Source organism: Schistocerca serialis, chromosome 4, assembly GCF_023864345.2.
Source record: "Schistocerca serialis cubense isolate TAMUIC-IGC-003099 chromosome 4, iqSchSeri2.2, whole genome shotgun sequence".
NCBI classification, from domain to species: Eukaryota; Metazoa; Arthropoda; class Insecta; order Orthoptera; family Acrididae; genus Schistocerca; species Schistocerca serialis.
The window spans coordinates 116,311,173-116,321,041 of NC_064641.1; the positions used below are offsets into that span (position 1 = coordinate 116,311,173).

The 9,869-nt window shown below is 41.0% G+C and overlaps 1 protein-coding gene across 1 annotated transcript in view; it reads right to left on the reverse strand.

Moving 5' to 3' along the window:
• The window catches only part of LOC126475425 (serine/threonine-protein phosphatase 6 regulatory ankyrin repeat subunit B-like), a 355,304-nt gene extending 347,428 nt beyond the window's left edge, over window positions 1-7,876 (reverse strand). Inside the window, exon 1 of the mRNA XM_050103270.1 lies at window positions 7,809-7,876. The gene's annotated coding sequence lies outside the window, so the exon portion shown is untranslated. The remainder of the gene's footprint in view (window positions 1-7,808) is intronic.
• Between the last annotated feature and the right edge of the window lie 1,993 nt (window positions 7,877-9,869).

Here is a 9,869-nt window from a genome sequence, read left to right on the forward strand (position 1 = left end):
ATCTTTTGCATTTCCTAAGTGCTCTGCCAATAAAACACAGTCTTTGTTTCACCTTCCCCACAACATTTTCTATGTATTCTTTCCAATTTAGGTTGGTTTTAATTGTAGTTCCTAAGTATTTTGTTGAATTTACGACTTTTAGATTAGACTTATTTATCAAGTAACTGAAGTTAACGAATTTCTTTTACAGTCATGTCGATGACCTCACACTTTTCATTATTCAGCGTTATCTGAAAATTTTGGCATCATACGGATACCTTTTCTAAATCGTTTTACAATTTTTTATCTTCTGATGATTTTACTAGAATATAAACCACAGCATTAATTGGAAACAACCTAAGACAGCTGCACATATTGTCCCCTAAACCGTTTATATAGATAAGGAACAGTAGAGGGCTTATAACACTACCTTGGGGAACGCCAGAAATCCCTTCTGTTTTACTGGATGGCTTTCCTTCAATTACTATGAACTGTGACCTCTCTGACAGGAAATCACGAGTCCAGTTGCATAACTGAAATGATATTTCGTAAGCACGCAATTCGATTACAAGCTGCTTGTAAACTATGGTGTGGATGGTCTTCTGGAAATCTAAAAATTCGGAATCAATTTGAAATCCCTTTTCAATAGCACTCAACGCTTTGTCTGAATAAAGAACTAATTGTGTTTCACAAGAATGATGTTTCCTAAATCCATGTTGACCGTGTGTCATTAGACCATTCACTTTGAGGTAACTCATAATGATCTGCGCCCGTAATTTAGTAGATTACTCCTATTGCCTTTCTCAAATATTGATGTGACCTGTGCAACTTTCCAGTCGCTGCATGTGGATCACTCATCGAGCGAACAGTTGTGTATGATTGTTCACTACGGAGCTATTGCATCAGCATACTCTGAAAGGAACATGATCGGTATACAGTATTGGCAGCTCTTCTCCTACACCACAGAGGTATCGAGAGGAAGGGGTGAAACGTGGGTAAGAAGGGGTGTGGCGACCTTCCCATCATGTGACATGCCCGTGGTGGCGTTGGGCACAACTGGCTGATCATTAATCCGCTTTAAACCCCGCATGTACTTCTGAGCTCTCATCTTCTTTTGCATGTGTCGACACATTGCTGTTTCGAGCATTGGCGAGCCCAAGGGTAACCTCGCAAGGCGCCAAGGTACTGCACCACTGCAGGGGAGAGGAAGGTGGAGGCACCATTGAGCCAAATTTCAAACTGCTTCATCGGATTGGGAGACAGTGTAGTGTGTTCAGTCGCCTCCTAGGTGTCTCTCACGCTAGGAACTGCTTAATACTTTTGCACAAGACTTTCAAATTGGCCATTCGTACACCAACACTTACATCTGTCATCACAGAGAGCGCTGAAACACTGACCTATATGTTGCATACGCCAAATAGTTCATGGGATTAAGTGATAGTCAAAGTGTTAACCTAATGACAGACTGAGTTTAAACTTTCTAAACAGCAGCCCATACTGAATTATAGTTGGAGTACCCCATCCACATAGAGGCGACAAAAGTCATAGGATAGCGATATGCACATATAAAGATGAACGTAGTATCGCCTACGCAACGTAGAAAAGGACAGGGCATTGGTGGAGCTGTCATTTGTACTCAGGTGATTCATATGAAATGGTTTGCGACGTGATAATGGCTGTACAACAAGAATAAATAGACTTTCAATGCGTAATAGTAGTTGGACCCAGATGCATTGGACATTCCATTTTGGAAATTTTTGGGGAACTAAATATTCCGAGATCCACTGTGTCAAGAGTGTGCCGAGAATACCAGATTTCAGGCATTAGCTCTCACCACGGACAACAGTGGCTGACGTCCTTTACTTAACGACTGAGAGAACGATCTTTGCTCAGAGTTGTTGTTATATCCTAGCCAGTAATGCCACCCGAGCCCGCTGCCAAAAGGTTGGCAGCATCAAAGTCCGGACGCCGTCCGCATAAGCAGCGCCAGCAAGACAGGAAATCGCCGCAAGTCTGCGCGCGCCACCGCTGGCTTCTGGTTTCTTAAGCGCTGGAGTCGCGAGCGCTAGGACAGTTCTGCATTCGCCGCTCAGTTGTATACTCGCCACCGAATTGTGTACTTGCTAGTCAGTTGTGTGTTCATCGCAGCAGAGTTGTTGTTTGTCGTCAGCCGACGCTGACCTAGCCGCTCCGACTCGAACTAGACAGATTTCTGTAGACACGGAGTTCGCTACTGTCTCCATATCTTCGTTAATAAAGATAAGTACCGACTTTTATTTAATCAGTGTTTGGGTTTTCATCTTTCTGTTCACTGTTCCAGCGGACCGGTCGGCCCGCTATTAAAAGTGTGGCGGTGACTTCGTAAGCCGTTTCTACAGCGAATTGCTTGTCGCTACGAACACCGCCACAAAAGTTGTCAGTGCTAAGAGACAAGTAATACTGCACGAAACAACTGCAGAAATCAGTGTGGGACGTACGATGAATATATCTGTTAGGCCAGTGTGGCGAAATATGTTGTTAATGGGCTGTGGCACCAGACGATTGAAGTGAGTGCCTTTGCTAACAGCATGACATCGCCTACAGTCCCCCACTGTATTAGCTGGTCCCTAGACGATTGGAAAACTATTCGATTCAGTTGGTAAGAGCTGATGGTAGTGTAACACATACCCCATCAAGCCATGGACTCAGTTGTCAAGAGGGCACTGCGCAAGCTGGTGGTGCCTCCATAATGGTCAGGGCTGTGTTGAGAGGGAATTGACTGGATCCTCTGGTCCAACTGAACTGATAATTGTCTGGAAATGAAAGTGCTCAGCTACCTGAAGACCATTTGCAGCCAATCATGGACTTCATGTTCCCAAACAACTACGGAATTTTTATGGATGACGATGTACCATGTCTCCAGGCCACAATTGTTCGCGATTGGTTTGAAGAACATTCCGGACAGTTGGAGCGAATGGTCTGGCCTCCCAGATCGCCCGACATGAATCCGATCGAACATTTATGGGACATAATCGAGGGGTCAGCTCGTGCACAGAATCCTGCACCGGCAACACTGTCGTAGTTATGGGCTGCTATAGGGGCAGCATGGCTCAATATTTTTGCAGAGGACTATCCACGACTTGTTGGGTCTGTGCTGCACTACACCGGATAAAAGGAGGCCCGACACAATATTTGGGGGTATCCCATGACTTCTGTCAGCTCAGAAGCCACTGAATGGTGCCTTGCGGAAGGTACCGTGCACCACTTCTTGTCATTTTCCTTCCTACTCCACTGGAATAAAGGAAAACCGAATTTCTATATGCCACCACTCGAGCTCTAATTTCTCTTATCTTGACTTCACTGCCGTTACGTGAAGCATACATTGGCTGCAGTTGAATTGTTCTTCAGTCAGCTGCAAATGCCTATTCTCTAAATTTTCTCAACAGTGTTTCATGAAAAGAATGTCACTTCCCTCCAGTGATTTCGACTTGAGTTCACAAAGCATGACCATAACATTTGAATCGTCAGCAAAACAATCGATCATTAATACAGCAGCACGCTTCTGAATTGCTTCGATGTCTTCTTTAAATTCGACCAAACAGGGATCCCAAACACTCGAGCAGTACTCAAGATAGTGGCACACTAGTATTCAATAGGCGATTTTTTTGTAGATGAGTTACACTTTCCTAAAACTCCCTCAATAAACAGAAGCCAACCTAAAGCCTCCCTACAGCTGACGGTCGATGAGGGACCCAACGTGCTTTTGTTCAGTAGCAGGTCTCCATATACTTTCTGTAAGCGCCCATTATCTGTGATGCTCTGGTTTTGCGCAAAAAATAGACAATCAGCGACAGCTCATAGCTCTCTGCTTAGAATGCATCTTCATTACAGACGCCACTTTGAAGGTTGCATATAGCGCCACCGCCTATCTATGAAACTACACGGGCTAAAGCAGGAATATTCCAAGATGTCTCACTAGAAAATCTTCATTTTTTTTTCAACCGAATTTGGCCGAGAAAAAATATTTTGCATTACTTATTGAACGCCCCTCATATATATGGTATGCACATATTTTTTTCTGTAACGTATCTGACATGTCCGATGCTGTTGTGCTCAGCGATGTGGCGAATAAATAAACAAAATAAACACTAAAGACATTGATGGCAGTGCCTATCAGGGGACCAAATAAACCAAATGACCAACTGAACTTCATCACCACAACCAACGTCCGCTGAGTGGTCAGCGCGACAGAATGTCAAACCAAGGGGCTCGGGTTCGTTTCGCAGCTGGTTCGGAGATTTTTCTCTGCCTAGGGACTGGGCGTTGTGTTGTCCTAATCATCAACATTTCATCCCCATCGACGCCTAAGTCGCCGAAGTGGCGTCAAATCGAAAGACTTGCACCCGGCCAATGGTCTACCCGGCGGGAGGACCTAGTAACATGACATTTACATGTACCACAACCAACGACCTCATCCTACTCCACAGACAGAATTCTCAAAGCCGTGTCCTTCCCCTCCCCCCCCCCCCCACTCCCCCCACATAAAACTATCTTTATGCAATTTTCTTTCTACACGGGTGTCACAGATTTTATAATTTTATAACTTTGTTTAATAAAAATGAAGTTTCATTAAATTATTACTTAAATGAACTACACTGATAAAAAATTGCGTACAAAATTTCCTAAAAACAAAGCAAAATATTTATGTAACTGCTTATGGCAGCTACTATACAGTACAAATTGAGGATTTTGCATGTGTCAGAGTTTCATTTGCACAAGCATAACAACAAAATACCTATTACTCAGTAAGGGCTACTTACAGATGCTTGAGCAATGCAGCCGATGACCAAGTGGCAGAGCCTACGACTTTTTTACACACGAGGGTTCAGCTTAGTTGAACAGCGTGTAGCTGTCTATAGGCCACGACTACAACTATCTAATATGATGCATCAGCCACAGTAGGCTTCTCGCTGAACTGTTTCTTATTTAGGCAGCAGCACCTTTCTTGACTGCTTCGTCCACCGTCACGTCTCGTCCCAGTCCTCAATTGGCAGCGAGCGGCAAAAATCGGAAAGACTTCAGTCAAGTAACATAGTTACTTCAGCATCCGCTTATCAACATTTGAGACCTTACAAACTGTAGCTATTCTAATGTTATACTGTTGACCGCGTTTACTGAAACTTATGGCTTGACTTTTTTGGGTTCATAAACATTTTATTTTTATCTGTTAATACTTTTATATTGTAATTTCATGTACTGACACGTTCCACGACCTTGGAGATTTGCTCCCCAATTTGGTCCAATGGAACTTGACGTATAAATAAAATTTAATGGAACGAACTCCATTGTTGCGCATGAGCGAGATGCGTATGCTCCCTGTCCCCTTGTTTGCCTTGTTAGCAATAAACGTCTGTTCTGTAGTAGTAATAGTAGTAGTATCTTAATTATGCTGCTTGGTTGAAATGACACTACAGACTAAACAGCGATAAAAGCCTGCGTTTACAGTCACGGACCAAGGGAAAGGCGCCTTCCTTTAGGCAGAAGATAGGGTTGGAATTAACATAACTTTCCTGGTTAGTTCCTAAACTGTCTTTCTTTCTTGCTTTTTGCCCAGTCAGTTTTTTCCGTTCCCTCTTGCCTGTCCCCTTGGCGGGCGAAGGCTGTCCCGCAACCCCCTCGGTACGGTCTTGGCCATCACAAACCGCTTCGGTGAACGATAAAAATTAGGTCAGAACGGTGGACTGAGAACATGGCTCGGCCGTCGGGCATTCAGTTTTGTGTCAGACGTGGTAGGCAACAACCAACATCCAACTATATCTATTATAATGTATTTATTCCCATATTACTTAAACTTACGAAAGAAGGTCTTCACTGCCCAAAAACGTGCTGTAAAAATAATATGTGGTGCTCACCCGCGATCATCTTGTAGACATCTGTTTAAGGAGTTGGGCATTCTGACTACTGCTTCACAATATATTGATTTCCTCATGAAGTTTGCTGTAAATGATTCAATACAGTTCAAAAGGAGCAATGAGGTACATAATTACAATACTAGAAGGAAAAATGACATTCATTACTCAACGTTAAGGTCTTTATCACAGGAAGGGGTGCACAACGCTGCAATAAAATTTTTTGACCACTTACCTAGTGATATAAAATGTCTAACAGACAGCAAGCTAAAATTTGAAAACAAACTGAAAAAATTTCTCCTTGACAACTCCTTCTATTCCGTAGAAGAATTTCTATGTTTGTAATGTGTAAAAGGTGGTGGGTGGAATTGCTAACTCAATCAGTATATCATGTTTTCATTTCTGGGGAAAAAGATAATAACTATTATATGGTGATGTTTGGAGTAGAAATAGATCTACAAATTAATTTGCAATATGAATGTAAATTGACTCGTTCACATCATGATGATTTATCGTGCAAAATGATCCATGGAAAGTAACTAACTAACTAATTAAAAATGGTTCAAATGGCTCTGAGCACTATGGGACTTAACTGCTGAGGTCATCACTCCCCTAGAACTTAGAATTACTTAAACCTAACTAACCTAAGGACATCACATACATCCATGCCCAAGGCAGGATTCTAACCTGCGACTGTAGCGGTCGCGCGGCTCCAGACTGTAGCGCCTAGAACCGCTCGGCCACTCCGGCCGGCTAACTAACTAATTACGCAGGCATCTGGCCAAAGAAAACTTCTGGGAGATTTAAACCGTGCGCCAGACTGGGACTCAAATTTGGAAGCTTTGCGTTTCGCGAAAGTGTCGTACCGACTGAGCTACCCAAGCACGACTCATAACTCGACCGCGCAGCCTTACTTCCTCGAGTGCCTCTTTTCCTGCCGTCAAAACGTGACAGAACTTCGCCTGTGAAGCTTTGAGGGGAAACTTGTGAGTTGTTCTTGGAGAGCTGGGGCGGTGGAGCACTTGCCCAAGAAAAGCCAAGGGTCAAAAGTTCTTGTCCTAGTGCGGCATACTGTTTTAATCTGCCAGGTTCCAATTCAGCAAACACTCCGCTGCACAGTGAAAATTCATTCTGGCATTATCTACCACCAGTTCCTACAACACTCCTATCTAACAGCTAAAATGATCCACAAGCGGTACGGAAGGAAAATCACAGATCCGGCGATTTTCCGGTGTCGGCTCGCTATAGGGTATTGTCACCCCTATTGTTTACAAGTGATGCCCGATTTTCTCCTTTTCCAATTCGTACAAGATTGAAGCATTTATGTCGAGAGACACGACCCAAGTACAAAACAGGCTGTGATGCGTTCAGCAGCGTGCAGCATTTCCTCAAGAGTCAGGGAACTAAAAAGAAAAATGAATTGATTTTTACAGACCAAACTTCTTGTCTTGTAAGATTAAACGAAGGCATAAACTAGGACTGACATGTTACAGTTCGAACGAGTTCACACACAACATTTAGACGTGAACAGAAATAACAGGTATATCTGTATCAGATAGGCCTACCGCAAAATCTTCCAATACTAAGCGACATTAGCACTTCTCGGATAGCTGATTAAATTGCTCATACGGTATCAGAAGTACGATCATTTAGTATTTTTGATCTAGTTCTTCGTTCCGGAATACGTAAATTTGCTCATATATCAGCAAAGATTCGTAATAACATTCTTTTACTGAAAGGCGCGTCCTGTCATATATTCTGTTACCAGAAACATGAAATCATTCACTTGTAATGAAAATGTGGAATTTCAATATATTATCTTGACGACACAGTAACTTCTATCCAACCAATGCTTTATCGCAGTTAATAATAAACGCTCTCAACCAATTATTTGCGATAACCCGAAAGTTACGAAATTGTTTTAATGTTTTCTGTTCTCACCAGATAGTGCTGCTGTCTTGACGGCAGTTTGTTGTCCACGCGAGCAAAGCACGACGGGAACTAGTTTGCCAGTTAGGGTACTGCTACAACAGTCTAATATGCTGCTACTACGTTTCGGTCTTGACTAACGTAGGGAATTGGTTTCTTTGATACCTGTCATTTGCACGTTGTTGAGAAATCGCAGTCCCGGACACACGGCATGATTCACTGCAAGATTATTGATACGGACATTATCTCTAATATCTCATTTTCGTCGAGGCAATGTAAACTTGAGTTTTATTTAATCAGCTCAAACAGACAGCGGCGATTTCTGTTCCTGCGAAACGATCAATAGCATTTGCTGAATTCACAGAAGGAACTTTATATTCATAACCTTAATTCTATTGATCACTAAAGATGGAAAACAGTAGAGATTGTGTAGACTTTCGGTACAAACTTCCATTTAGAATTTTACAATCACACATTCCATTTCGTGGAAAAAAAGGTGGCCAAGTCATGATTTGATTTGATTTCTTTTTGTCGTGTAGATGACGTACAAGTAGTGTACTTGTAATATACGACATTGTAATTCAAGAAATGGAATGCATTTTGACAGAAGTACGTATGTACATACTTCATTCATAACTGTGGTTTGGGCTAATTGCATGGGGAATCTCGGCAACCAGCATAAAAATCTCTAGGATGCAGAAAGAGCAGTCAGGGCTAGCGGCAACGTAAATAAACAGGAATCACGTAGATCACATTTTACACAGCAGAAAATAATGAACCTACCAAGCGTATGCATGTAAATTAGCATATCCTGCTTTCAAATATATTTTACACATTACTGAAAATCCACAACAAAATAAGCATATCCATAGCCACAACACAGGAAACATTGGTAATATCCACATGTCTCACAGTGTAGAATAGCATTGTATCAGGAAAGTGTTCTACAGAACAGTTAAATTATTGAGCAGCCCATGTGGGGAGTTATAACTGCAGTGACGTTAAAATTCATTTGTATTGTATTGTATTGTATTGTATATTTATTGATCCAGGCAATCATAGTATTATACAGCTGTACATATGATATTGGATAGGTCAAGAGAGCTATTTACAAGTAATTTTTACAAATTGATTTTTACATTATTTTGTAGCAAGGAAATTATCTATCTTAAACAAAACAGTTAATACAAATCATAGAATTGTAAGGTTGTACATACGATATTGGATAGGTCAGGGGAACATATTTACAAGTAATATTTAATAAATTGATTTTACATTATTTTGCAATGAGGAAGTTAGCTATCTTTAACAAAACAGTAAATACAAATGATGTATGGTAAATACAAACAGCCAATACAAATGTAATAGTAAAGTAGTCCAGTGTATTTCATAGACATGCACAGTATATAATAATCCAGTATATTTCATAGACATGCACAGTATATGATTTTCAGACCTAATTGAACATTTATCATATTGTATACATTTTTAACCCCTTTCAAAAAAATGATCAACTGCATAAAAACAATGGTCCAAGAGATATTTTTTAACTTATGTGACAAAGCTCTTGGGTTCTTTGTTGCTTTGATTTCATTGGGTAAATTATTATACATTCGTATCCCAACATTTAAAACACTTTTTTGGTAGCAGGTAGTTCTGGACTGAATCATATGTAGGTCAGATTGCTGCCTTGTTGCATAGTTATGAATATCTCCATTGAATTGTAGTGTGCAGTCATTGTTTAACAGGTATGACTTGACAAATGAGACAATATTATAAATGTAAGCAGAGGGCAGTGTCATAATGTCATTTGTTTTGAAATGTTGTCTGCATGATTCATTATGTCTTAGATTACATATTATGCGTATTGCCTGTTTTTGCATTTTGAAAATATATCTACCTCCAGGTGAGTTCCCCCAAAATATGATTCCATACTGTAATGTAGAATGGAAGTAAGCATAATATACATGTATGAGAACAGATTTTGTGACTGATTTTTTGAGTATCCTTAAAATGTAACACACAGTTGAGAGCTTTTTTGAGATATAATTTGTGTGAGTCTCCCACTTAAGA